Raw genomic sequence first — 12780 nt, 5'->3', positions numbered from 1 at the left:
ATAATCCACTTCAATATGTATGTTATGCAGATGTATGGAAGGGCCCCCCCAAAAAACCAGGCACCTTCCACAAAGTTGAATGAAACCCCACATTTTCTGCTTTGAACAGGATTATATGTGTCCACACAGCCAGATAATCCACTTCAATGTGTATTTTAAGCAGCTGTATGGACGGGGCCCCAAATAACCCATGCACCTTTCACACATATGAATGAAATCCCACATTATCTGTTTTGAATTGGATTATCTGTGTCCACACAGCCAGATAATCCACTTCAATGTGTATGTTATGCAGATGTATGGAAAGGGCCCCCAAAAAAACCAGGCACCTTCCACACAGTTGAATGAAACCCCACATTTCCTGCTTTGAACTGGATTATATGTGTCCACACAGCCAGATGATCCACTTCAATGTGTATTTTATGCAGCTGTATGGAAGGGACCCCAAATAACCCAGGCCCCTTCCACACAGTTGAATGAAATCCTACATTATCTGCTTTGAACTGCATTATCTGTGTCCACACAGCCAGATAATCCACTTCAATGTGTATTTTATGCAGCTGTATGGAAGGGGCCCCAAATAACCTAGGCCCCTTCCACACAGCTGAATGAAATCCCACATTATCTGCTTTGAACTCGATTATCTGTGTCCACACAGCCGGATGATCCACTTCAATGTGTACTTTATGCAGCCGTATGGAAGGGGACCCAAATAACCCAGGCACCTTCCACACAGTTTAATGAAACCCCACATTATCTGTTTTGAACTGGATTATCTGTGTCCACACAGCCAGATAATCCACTTCAATGTGTATTTTATGCAGCTGTATGGAAGGGGCCCCAAAAAACCCAGTCCCCCACCACACAGCTGAATGAAATCCCACATTATCTGCTTTGTACTGGATTATCTGTGTCCATACAGCCGGATAACCACTTCAATCTGTATTTTAAGCAGCCATATGGAAGGGAACCCAAATAACCCAGGCCCCTTCCACACAGCTAAATGCAATCCCACATTATCTGCTTGGAACTGGATTATCTGTGTCCACACAGCCAGACAATCCACTTCAATGTGTATTTTATGTAGCTGTATGGAAGGGGATCCAAAAAACCCAGGCCCCATCCACACAGCTGAATTAAATCCCACGTTATCTGCTTTGAACTGGATTTTCTGTGTCCACACAGCCGGATAACCACTTCAATGTGAATTTTATGCAGCTGTATGGAAAGGGCCTCAAATAACACAGGCCCCTTCCACACAGTTGAATGAAATCCCACATGATCTGCTTTGAACTGGATTATCTGTGTCCACACAGCCAGATAATCCACTTCAATGCGTGTTTTATGCAGCTGTATGGAAGGGGCCCCAAATAACCCAGGCCCCTTCCACACAGTTGAATGAAATGCCACTTTATCTGCTTTGATCTGGATTATCTGTGTCCACACAGCCAGACAATCCACTTCAATGTGTATTTTATGCCGCTGTATGGAAGAGGACCCAGATAACACAATCCCCTTCCACACAACTGAATGAAAACTCACTTTATCTGCTTTGATCTGGATTATCTGTGTCCACACAGCCAGATACTCCACTTCAATGTGTATTTTATTTATTTATTTATTTATTTACTTTATTTGTATACCGCTCTTCTCAGCCCTTAGGCGACTCAGAGTGGTTTATGCAGCTGTATGGAAGGGGACCCAAATAACCCAGGCCTCTTCCACACAGCTGAATGAAATTCCACATTATCTGCTTTGAACTGGATTATCTGTGTCCGCACAGCCGGATGATCCACTTCAATCTGTATTTTATGCAGCCATATGGAAGGGGACCCAAATAACCCAGGCCCCTTCCACACAGCTAAGTGCAATCCCACATTATCTGCTTTGAACTGGATTATCTGTGTCCACACAGCCAAATAATCCACTTCAATGTGTATTTTATGCAGCTGTATGGAAGGGGCTCCAAAAAACCCAGTCGCCCACCCGACAGCTGAATGAAATCCCACATTATCTGCTTTGAACTGGATTATCTGTGTCCACTCAGCCGGATAACCACTTCAATCTGTATTTTATGCAGCCATATGGAAGGGGACCCAAATAACTCAGGCCCCTTCCACACAGCTGAATGGAATCCCACATTATCTGCTTTGAACTGGATTATCTGTGTCCACACAGCCGGATCATCCACTTCAATGTGTATTTTATGCAGCTGTATGGAAGTGGACCCAAATAACCCAGGCCCCCACCACGCAGCTGAATGAAATCCCACATTATCTGCTTTGAACTGGATTATCTGTGTCCACACAGCCAGACAATGCACTTCAATGTGTATTTTATGCCACTGTATGGAAGAGGACCCAGATAACACAATCCCCTTCCACACAACTGAACGAAAACTCACTTTATCTGCTCTGATCTGGATTATCTGTGTCCACACAGCCAGACAATGCACTTCAATGTGTATTTTATGCCACTGTATGGAAGAGGACCCAGATAACACAATCCCCTTCCACACAACTGAATGATATCCCACATTATCTGCTTTGAACTGGATTATATGTGTCCACACAGCCAGATAATCCACTTCAATGTGCTTTTTATGCAGTTTTATGGAAGGGGCCCCAAATAACCCATGCCTCTTCTAAACAGATGAATGAAATCCCACATTATCTGCCTTGAACTGGATTATCTGTGCCCACACAGCCAGATAATCAACTTTAATGTGTATTTTATGCAGCTGTATGGAAGCGGACCCAAATAACCCTGGCCCCTTCCACATAGGGGCCTATTAGTGCCGAGTTTGGTCTTTATTGGTCATTGTTGTGGGCTGCAGTGGTCTGTGGGAACCGAAGTATTGGAAAGTACTACAAATCCCATAATCCATTGTCAACCCTCCTCCAAACCTCACCAGGATGTAAAAGGCGTTAGAAGGTTATGGGTGCCAAGTTTGGTCTTGTGCAGTCATTGGATGAGTGTAGCAGCAGTCTGAAAAAGCGAGTGGAGGCATTTCAAGTCTCATCATCCATGGTCTGCCTTCCTCCAAACTGCAATAGGATGTAGAGTGGGTCATGAGGGCTTGGTGTTCCAAGATTGAACTTTATTGATCTTTGTTGGGGGCCACAGTGGTCCTTCAGAACCAAACCATTTCAAAGTACTACAAATACCATAATCTGTGATCCACCTCATCCAATCCGCAGCAGGACGTAAAGGGGGTCATAGGCGTTATGTGTGCCATGTTTGGTGCAGGTGTGTCACTCGTGTTGGTCACAGTGGCCTATAAAATTTGTAGTCAATCAGAAAGCTGTCACCTACACTTCTGCCCTTCCACCCTCCACAAACATATATACAAACACTCCCTTTTATTATATACTAGCTAAGGGACCCGGCGTTGCCCGGGTTATTTGAGAATCAAGAATCTTGTGTATCAAGATTGGTCTTTATCTCTTATTTGTATGGCTTGCAATGGTCTCAGGAAGTTAGTGAAGGTACTACGAGTCCCATCATCTGTGGTCCATCTTCATCCAAACTGCAGTAGGATGTTGAGTGGGTCATGGGTGCTCTGTGTGCCAAGTTTGGTCTTGATCAGTCATTGGATGAGGGTCACAGCAGTCTCAGAAAGTGAGTGATGGTACTGCAAGTCCCATAATCCGTGGTTCATCCTCCTCAAAACTGCAACAGGATGTAGAGTGCGTTATGGGGGCTCCGTATACCAAATTTCATATTGGTCAGTCATTGATGAGTGACGCAGTGGTCTTGGGAAATGTGTGGAGGTACTTCAAGTCCCATCATCTGTGGTCCATCCTCCTCCAAACTGAACCAGGATGTAGAGTGGATCATGGGGGCTATGTATGCCAAGTTTGGTCTTTATCGGTCTTTGTTGGGGGCCACAGTGGTCTGTGGGAACTGAAGGGTTTGAAAGTACTACAAATCCCATCATGCATTGTTCATCCTACTCCAAACTTCACCAGAACATAAAGGGGGTCATGGGGGTTATGTTTGCCAAGTTTGGTCTTGATCAGTCATTGGATTAGGATCGTAGTGGTCTCGGGAAGTGAGTGGTGGTACTTCAAGACCCATCATCCATGGTCTGCCATTGTCCAAACTGCAGTAGGACATACAGTGCATCATGGGGGCTCTGTGTGCCAACTTTGGTCTTTATCAGTCTTTGTTGGGGACCACAGTTGTCTGTGAGAACCAAAGGGTTCGAAAGTACTACAAATCCCATAATCCCTTGTCCGTCCTGCTCCAAGCCACACCAGGATGTAAAGTGCATCATGGGGGTTATGTGTGTCAAGTTTGGTCCAGGTCCGTCGCTCGTGCAAGTCTCTGTGGCCTGTGAAAGTGAGAGTCAGTCAGAAAGCTGCCACGTAACTTCTGTCCTCAATTCCTTCCTTCCACCCTCTGCATACATACATACATACATACATACATACATACATACATACAAACACTCTATTTAATAAATATATATAGATATAGATATAGACTAGCTGTCCCCTGCCACGCGTTGCTGTGGCCCAGTCTGGTGATCTGGAAAATAAAGTAATGAGAAAGTGTTGGTTTCTAATATATGTCATTCCTTTATGCTTGTGAGTAAACAGTATTTCTTGTTGTTTCTTTGTCAGTGTTGATGTGGAGAGTGTCTGGTTTGCCTACTCTGGAAATCAACATATCATAGTCCTTCTTTAAGTGTCTCTTTCAAATCTATGATACTATATCTGTGTGTGAGAGAGAGAATATCTATCTATCTATATTTATGACTGGATGGCTCTTTGCCAGGAGGGCTCTGATTACATTTTCTTGCCCTGGTGAAGAGATTTGGACTGGATGACCTTAAGTATTTTCTGTTGGTCATGGGGGTTCTGTGGGGGAAGTTTGCCCCATTTCTGTCGTTTGTGGGTTTCAGAATGCTCTTTAATTGTAGTGAACTATAAATCCCAGTAACTACAAATCCCAAATGTCAAGGTCTATTTCCTCCAAACTCCATCTGTGTTTATATTTGGGCATATGGAATATTTGTGTCAAGTTTGGTCCAGATCCATCATTGTTTGAGTCCATAGTGCTCTCTGGATGTAGGTGAACTACAACTCCCAAACGCAAGGTGAATGCTCACCAAATCCTTCCAGTGTGTTCTGTTGGTCATGGAAGTCCTGTATGCCATGTTTGGTTCAGTTCCATCATTGGTGGTGTTCAGAATGCTCTTTGATTGTAGGTAAACTATAAATCCCAGCAACAACAATTCCCAAATGACAAAATCAATTTTTTTGAGTGGAGGATATACATTGGGTTGCCAGGTGTCTTGTCCAAATTTTATGTAAATTCCCCCCGTGGTTTTTGAGTTCTGATGGTATCAAAACGAATATTACATTTTTATTCATATAGACTAGCTTAGGGACCCGGTGCTGGCCGGGTTATTTGAGAAAGGAATTGTGATCAGTGATGTCCAGTGATGAGGGTTGCAGCAGTCTTGGGAAATGAGTGGAGGTACTTGAAGTCCCGTCATCCATAGTCTGTACTCCCCCAAATCTCACCAGAGCATTTAGTTGACTATGGGGGCTCCCTGTGCCAACTTTGGTGTTTATTGGCAATCGGATGGGTGTCACTGTGGTTTCAGGAAGTGAGTGAAGATACTGCAAGTCCCATCATCCATCGTCCCTCCTCCTTCAAACAGCACCAGGATGTAGCGTGGGTCATGGGGGCTCCATGTGCCAAGTTATTGGTTATTTTCTGACATAGCCGCTGGCCTTTTCCTTTCCTCTCTTTGTCATCTCGAAATTGAGGCTGGCCAACCAGAGACCATTTGCAAATTTCCTTCTCTTATGTCCATGTTTCTGTCATTAACCTTCTTCACCACCAGGGGCTCCTGTTGAGGCTGGCCAACCAGAGACCATATGCAAATAGCACCACAGTGGCAGCCAATCAGAAAGCTGCCACAAACACGTCCACCTTACATCGGTCCTCCCTCGCACACAAACTTTGACTTTTATTATATACTAGCTTGGGGACCCGGCGCTGCCCGGGTTATTAGAGAAAGGAATTCTATATCAAGGTTGGTCTTTATCAGTTATTTATATGGCTCGCAGTGGTCTCAGGAAGTTAGTGAAGGTACTGTGAGTCCTATCATCTGTGGTCCATCGTCCTCCAAACTGCACCAGAATGTTGAGTTGGCCATGGCGGCTCTCTGTGCCAAGTTTGGTCTTTATTGGTATTTGGATGAATGTCACGGTGGTTTCAGGAAGTGAGTGAAGGTACTGCAAGTCCCATCATCCATTGTCCGTCCTCCTCTAAACAGCACCAGGATGTAGAGTCTCTCATGGGGGTTCTGTGTGCCAAGTTTGGTCTTGATTGGTCATTAGATGAGGGTTGAGCAATCTTGGGAAGGGAGTGGAGGTACTTGAAGTCCCATCATCCATGGTCTGTCCTCCTCGAAAGTGCACCAGGATATAGAGTGGGTCATGGGGACTCTGTGTGCCAAATTTGGTCTTGATCAGTCATTGGCGAGGGTCTCAGTGGTCTCAGGAAGTGAGTGAAGTGACTGCAAGTCCCATCATCCATTGACAAATTCTTCCAAACTGCACCAGGATGTAGAATGGGTCATGCAGGCTCTCTGTGTAAATTGTGGTCCTGACCCATCATTGTTGGCAGTTGTAGTGGTCTTAGGAAGGGAGTGCAGGTATTGTAAGTCCCATCGTCCATGGTGCATCCTCCTCCAAACTGCACCAGGATGTAGAGTGCATCATGGAGACTCAGTGTGGCAAGTTTGGTCTTTATCGGTAATTGGATGAGGGTTGCAGTGGTCTCAAGAATTGAGCAAAGGTACTGCAAGTCTCATAATCCATGGTCCATCCCCAGCCAAACCACACCAGGACGTAAGTTGGGTCATGAGAGGTCTATGTGCCAAGTTTGGTCCTGATCAGTCATCCATTGGAAGAGGTTAACAGCGGTCTCAGAATGTGAGTGATGGTACTGCAAGTCCCATCATCCATGGTTGCAGTAGGATGTCAAGTCGGTCTTGCAGGCTCTGTGTGCCAAGTGTGGTCTGTATTGGTAATTTTCTGACTCAGCCCCTAGCCTTTTCCTTTCCTCTCTTTGTCATCTCGGAATCTTGGAATTGAGGCTGGCCAATCAGACACCATATGCAAATTTCCTTCTCATGTCCCCGTTTCCGTCATGAACTCTTTTCTCCACCAGAGGCTCCTCTTGAAGCTGGCCAATCAGAGACCATATGCAAATAGCACCGCTGCCCAGCCAATCGGAATCTTGGAACTTTCAGGCTGGCCAATCAGAGACCACAGTGGCAGCCAATCAGAAAGCTAGCACATACACCGCCACACTTTTGTCCTCCGCATACAAACTTTCACCTTTATTATATATATATATATAGACTAGCTTGGTGACCCGGCGTTGCCCGGGTTATTTGAGAAAGCAAGTAATGGTGGTTCTGTATGCCAAATTTGGTCTTTATTGGTCTTTGGATAACTGCTGCATTATTTTCAGGAAGTGAGTGAAGATACTTGAAGTCCCATCATCCATGGGCCATCCTCCTACAAACAGCAGCAGGATATAGAGTGGGTCATGGGGGCTCTGTGTGCCAAGTTTGGTCTTTATCAGTAATTAGATGAGGGTGGCAGCAGTGTCAGTAAGTGAGTGAAGGTACTGCATGTCTCATCATCCAAAGTCCATCCTCTTTCAAACAGCAGCAGAATGTAGAGTGGATCATGGGTGCTCTATGTGCCAAGTTTGGTCTTCATTTGTCATTAGAAGAGGGTTGCAGCAATCTTTGGAAGGGAGTGGAGGTACTTGAAGTCCCATCATCCATGGTCTGTCCTCCTCCAACCTGCACCAGGATGTAGAGTGGGTCATTGGAGCTCCATGTGCCAAGTTTAGTCTTGATTAGTCATAGGCGAGGGTCTCAGTGGTCTCAGGAAGTGAGCAAAGGTACTGCAAGTCCCATCATCCATTTCCAAATTTTTCCAAACAACACCAGGACGTAACGTGGGTCATGAGTGGTCTATGTGCCAAGTTTGGTCTTGATCCGTCATTGGATGAGGTTTGCAGAGGTCTCAGAAAGTGAGTGAAGGTACTGGAAGTTCCATCATCCATGATCCACCCTTCTCCAAAACTGCAGCAAAATGTAGAGTGAGTCATGGGAGCTCTGTGTGCCAACTTTGGTCTTGATTGGTCATTAGAGGTACTTGAAGTCCCATCATCCATGGTCTGCCCTCCTCCAAACTGCACCAGGATGTTGAGTGGGTCATTGAAGCTCGATGTGCCAAGTTTAGTCTTGATTAGTCATTGGCGAGGGTCTCAGTGGTCTCAGGAAGTTAGTGAAGTGACTGCAAGTCCCATCATCCATTGTCAAATTCTTCCAAACTGCACCGGGATGTAGAGTGGGTCATGCTGGGTCTCTGTGTAAATTGTGGTCCTGATCCATCATTGTTGGCAGTTGTAATGGTCTTAGGAAGGGAGTTTAGGTATTGCAAGTCCCATCATCCATGGTGCACCCTCCTTCAAACTGCACCTGGATGTAGAGTGCATCATGGAGACTCAGTGTGTCAAGTTTGGTCTTTATCGGTAATTGGATGAGTGTTGCAGTGGTCTCAGGAATTGCGCAAAAGAACTGCAAGTCCCATAATCCATGGTCTATCCTCAGCCAAACACACACTAGGACGTAAAGTGGGTCCTGAGAGGTCTATGTACCAAGTTTGGTCCTGATCAGACATTGGATGAGGTTAACAGCGGTCTCAGAATGTGAGTGATGGTACTGGTTCATCCATGGTTCATCCTCCTCCAAACAGCAGTAGGATGTCGAGTGGGTCATGGGGGCTCTGTGTGCCAAGTGTGGTCTGTATTGGTAATTTTCTGACGCAGCCCCCTCTGGCCTTTTCCTTTCCTCTCTTTGTCATCTCGGAATCTTGGAATTGAGGTTGGCCAATCAGAGACCATATGCAAATTTCCTTCTGTCATGTCCCTGTTTCTGTCATGAACCCTTTTCTCCACCAGGGGCTCCTGTTGAAGCATGCCAATCAGGGATCATATGCAAATAGCACCACAGCAGCAGCCAGTCAGAATCTTGGAACTTCCAGGCTGCCCAATCAGAAAGCCGGCACAAACTCCTCTGCCCTACGTCCTCCCTCTGCCCTACGTCATCCCTCTGTCCTCCTACACATACAAACTTTGACTTTTATTGTATACTAGCTTGGGGACCCGGCGCTGCCCGGGTTATTTGAGAAAGGAATTGTGTATCAAGGTTGGTCTTTATCAGTTATTTATATGACTCGCAGTTGTCTCAGGAAGTTAGTGAAGTTACTGTGAGTCCCATTATCTGTGGTCCATCCCCCTCCAAACTGCAGCAAGATGCAGAGTGGGCCATGGGGGCTCTGTGTGCTAGGTTTGGTCTTGATCGGTCATTAGATGAGTGTTGCAGAGGTCTTGGGAAGTGAGTGGAGGTACTTGAAGTCCCATCATCCATAGTCTGTACTCCCCCAAACCTCACCAGAATGTTGAGTTGGCCATGGGGGCTCTATGTTCCAAGTTTGGTCTTTATTGGTTTTTGAATGAGTGTCGCTATGGTTTCAGGAAGTGAGTGAACGTACTGCAAGTCCCATAATCCATAATCCATCCTTCAAACAGCACCGGGATATAGGGTGGGTCATGGGGGCTGTGTGTGCCAAGTTTGGTCTTGATCGGTCATTAGATGAGGGTTGCAGCAATCTTGGGAAGGGAGTGGAGGTACTTGAAGTCCCATCATCCATGGTCTGTCCTCCAAACTGCACCAGGGTGTAGAGTGGGTCATTGGGGCTCCTTGTGCCAAGTTTGGTCTTGATTAATCATTGGTGAGGGTCTCAGTGGTCTCAGAATGTGAGTGAGGTTACTGCAACTCCCATCATCCATCTCCATTTTTTTCCAAATGGCACCAGGTCGTAAAGTGGGTCATGAGAGGTCTATGTGCCAAGTTTGCTCTTGATCAGTCATTGCATGAGGTTTACAGAGGTCTCAGAATGTGAGTGAAGATACTGCAAGTCACATCATCCATTGTCCATCCTCCTCCAAAACTGCAGCAGGATGTAGAGTGGGTCATGGGGGCCAAGTTTGGTCTTGATCGGACATTAGGTGGGGGTTGCAGCAGTCTTGGGGAGTGGAGGTACTTGAAGTCCCATCATCCATGGTGTGTCCTCCTCGAAAGTGCACCAGGATGTAGAGTGGGTCATGGGGACTCTGTGTGCCAAATTTGGTCTTGATCAGTCAGTGGTCTCAGGAAGTGAGTGAAGTGATTGCAAGTCCCATCATCCATTGACAAATTTTTCCTAACCGCACCAGGATGCAGGGTGGGTCATGTGGACTCTCTGTGTAAATTGTGGTCCTGATCCATCATTGTTGACAGTTGTAATGGTCTTAGGAAGGGAGTGCAGGTATTGCAAGTCCCATCGTCCATGGTGCATCCTCCTCCAAACTGCACCAGGATGTAGAGTGCATCATGGAGACTCAGTGTGGCAAGTTTGGTCTTTATCGGTAATTGGATGAGGGTTGCAGTGGTCTCAGGAATTGAGCAAAGGTACTGCAAGTCCCATAATCCATGGTCCATCCCCGGCCAAACCACACCAGGACATAAGGTGGGTCATGAGAGGTCTATGTGCCAAGTTTGGTCCTGATCAGTCATTGGATGAGGTTAACAGCGGTCTCAGAATGTGAGTGATGGTACTGCAAGTCCCATCATCCATGGTTGCAGTAGGATGTTGAGTTGGTCTTGCAGGCTCTGTGTGGCAAGTCTGGTCTGTATTAGTAATTGTCTGACTCAGCCCCTAGCCTTTTCCTTTCCTCTCTTTGTCATCTTGGAATCTTGGAATTGAGGCTGGCCAATCAGAGACCCTATGCAAATTTCCTTCTCATGTCCCCGTTTCTGTCATGAACTCTTTTCTCCACCAGGGGCTCCTCTTGAAGCTGGCCAATCAGAGACCATATGCAAATAGCACAGCTGCCCAGTCAATCGGAATCTTGGAACTTTGAGTCTGGCCAATCAGAGACCACAGTGGCAGCCAATCAGAAAGCTAGCACATACACCGCCACACTTTTGTCCTCCGCATACAAACTTTCAACTTTATTATATACTAGCTTGGGGACCCGGCACTGCCCGGGTTATTAGAGAATGTGGGTAATGGCGGTTCTGTATGCCAAGTTTGGTCTTTATTGGTCATTGAATAACAACTGCATTGTTTTCAGGAAGTGAGTGAAGGTACTTGAAGTCTCATCATCCATGGTCCACCCTCCTCCAAACAGCAGCAGGATATAGAGTGGGTCATGGGGGCTCTGTGTGCCAAGTTTGGTCTTTATCAGCCATTGGATGAGGGTGGTAGTGGTTTCAGTAAGTGAGTGAAGGTAATGCAAGTCCCATCATCCAAAGTCCATCCTCCTTCAAACTGCAGCAGGATGTAGAGTGGGTCATGGGGGCTCTGTGTGCTAAGTTTGGTCTAGATTGGTCATTGGATGAGGGTTGCAGCAATCTTGGGAAGGGAGGTACTTGAAGTCCCATCATCCACGGTCTGTCCTCCTCCAAACTGCACCAAGATGTAGAGTGGGTCATGGGGGCTCTGTGTGCTAAGTTTGGTCTTGATCAGTCATTGGATTAGGGTCGCAGTGGTTTCAGTAAGTGAGTAAACGTACTGCAAGTCCCATAATCCATGGCCAACCCTCCTCAAATGTGCACCAGGATGTAGAGTAGGTCATGGAGACTCTGTGTGCCAAGTTTCGTCTTGATCAGTCATTGGTGAGGGTCTCAGTGTCTCAGGAAGTGAGTGCAGTGAGTGCAAGTCCCATCATCCATTGACAATTTTTTCCAAACCGCACCAGGATGTAGAATGGGTTATGCAGGCTCTCTGTGTAAATTGTGGTCCTGACCCATCATTGTTGGCAGTTGTAATGGTCGTAGGAAGGGAGTGCAAGTATTGCAAGCCCCATCGTCCATGGTGCATCCTCCTCCAAACTGCACCAGGATGTAGAGTGCGTCATGGAGACTCAGTGTGCCAAGTGTGATCTTTATCGCTAATTGGATGAGGGTTGCAGTGGTCTCAAGAATTGAGCAAAGGTACTGCATGTCCCATAATCCATGGTCCATCCCCAGCCAAACCACACCAGGACGTAAGTTGGGTCATGAGAGGTCTATGTGCCAAGTTTGGTCCTGATCAGTCATTGGATGAGGTTAACAGTGGTCTCAGAATGTGAGTGATGGTACTGCAAGTCCCATCATCCATGGTTCATCCTCCTCCAAACTGCAATAGGATGTAGAGTGGGTCTTGTGTGCTCTGTTTGCCAAGTGTGGTTTGTATTGGTAATTTTCTGACAGAGACCCTGGCCTTTACTTTCCTCTCTTTGTCATCTCGGAATCTTGGAATTGAGGCTGGCCAATCAGAGACCATATGCAAATTTCCTTCTGTCATGTCCCTGTTTCTGTCATGAACCAGGGGCCCCTGTTGAAGCATGCCAATCAGGGAACATATGCAAATAGCACCACAGCAGCAGCCAGTCAGAATCTTGGAACTTTCAGGCTGGCCAATCAGAAAGCCGGCACATACACCGCCACACATCCGCCGCATACAAGTTTTGACTTTTATTATATACTAGCTTGGGTACCCGGCGCTGCCCGGGTTATTAGAGAAAGTGGGTAATGGCGGTTCTGTATGCCAAGTTTGGTCTTTATTGGTCATTGGATAATGGCTGCATTGTTTTCAGGAAGTGTGTGAAGGAACTTGAAGTCCCATCATCCATGGTCCAACCTCCTCC

This window comes from Anolis sagrei, chromosome Y, assembly GCF_037176765.1.
Source record: "Anolis sagrei isolate rAnoSag1 chromosome Y, rAnoSag1.mat, whole genome shotgun sequence".
Taxonomy (NCBI): Eukaryota; Metazoa; Chordata; class Lepidosauria; order Squamata; family Dactyloidae; genus Anolis; species Anolis sagrei.
Note: the sequence above shows the minus strand (reverse complement) of the source record.